The sequence below is a fragment of the Pristiophorus japonicus genome, chromosome 8 (genome assembly GCF_044704955.1).
Source record: "Pristiophorus japonicus isolate sPriJap1 chromosome 8, sPriJap1.hap1, whole genome shotgun sequence".
In the NCBI taxonomy this organism is placed as follows: Eukaryota; Metazoa; Chordata; class Chondrichthyes; family Pristiophoridae; genus Pristiophorus; species Pristiophorus japonicus.
This window is the reverse complement of record NC_091984.1, coordinates 221,019,282-221,020,548: the sequence shown is the minus strand read 5'-3', so window position 1 is coordinate 221,020,548 and position 1,267 is coordinate 221,019,282. Positions and strand designations below refer to the sequence as shown.

General features: G+C 48.5%; 1 pseudogene; it reads left to right on the top strand.

Annotated features, from left to right (window-relative positions):
- The first annotated feature begins 299 nt into the window (after positions 1-299).
- Positions 300-500, top strand: LOC139269932 (U2 spliceosomal RNA; annotated as a pseudogene).
- The last annotated feature ends 767 nt before the right edge of the window (positions 501-1,267 follow it).

Below are 1,267 nucleotides of genomic sequence, written 5' to 3'. Positions count from 1 at the left end.
TTATACTTAGCAGTCGAACAACCAACCACTTACCAGCTTGGCTGTGACATCACCTCTCGATTTCGCACCCCTCTATCTTTGTCTGCAGCTGGTTGGGCTGGTCTCTGGGCCTCCGTCTCCTACTCTCGCACTCCTTATCAGCTGCTCTAGTGTCAGCACTGGTAGGAAAAACAAGACAAAACAGCACCTGCCACCCCCACTTGCCCGAACTTACCCACTTACCAAACTCACAAATTACATGAAAAGAAACAAGTTGATAGTTTTGCCCCCAGAATCTGCATTGAGCATTTACAGCTTCAAAGGCTTCTCGGCCTTTTGGCTAAGATCAAGCGTAACTGACCTGACAGGCGAGTAACCATGACCCCAACGTGGTTCTCCCTGGATCAGGAAGGTGGTTCTCCTATGCTTTTTGGAAATAGGAGGTGGGTGGGGTTGCTGACCCATCCACCTCCATGGCACGAACCTGGTATTGCAGTACTTCCAGGAACGGTGCTTGGGCTCTAGGCCTTTTGGCTAAGAGCATTAGCGCAGGGTGATCCTTGATGTGTGCAAGGTGACCTCTGGCGTTTGTGATCTGACAAAGAATTGGAAAGATTGGCTACGAAAAATTAAAAAAAAAAAAAAATTTTTTACAGCTTCAAAGGTTTACTATACAAGGGTCGCTCTAAAGTACCTGCAGTTGTCTTGTTGTGATCCAGTGATTTAAAAACAAATCTGTAATTTCTTCTTCTGCTAGATGTACACGGTTGGTGTCAGGATGAGAGAGAGAAATTGGCGGTTTCATCAAAGTACCGACAGACTAAAGTTGTGAGCAACAAAACCACAAAGATAAGTGGATCAGACACACAAGCGAGAACACATCGTGACAGAAATCAAATCCATGCCAGCAAAGAAACCACAGAAGGAGCAGAGCGGTGTAACTGAAATTCTCCTGATGCCCTCCCTCTGTGTCCCATCCATTTCTCAGTGCCAACTCCACACCTTTCAATTTGTGTTTCATTTGATGGCCAGTAACCCCCGGCCCCCCCCCCCCACAGAACCATCTAGTCCTCATGTCCCTGCATCGGCATCAAGCACTAACCCTGCTCCAACTCCAGGCTTAGTTCGGCACTGCTTGGGGTGAACTGCACTGGCTCTGGGTAAAGGCCAGTCTGTGCCGTCATCTACAAACTAGTGCCGGCCAGGGGTCCACCTCGGGACTAAACAGGAAAGTCTCAAGAAGGGACGCTCCGGTTGTTGCCCGAGACTTCCCAGAATTAAGAGGGAG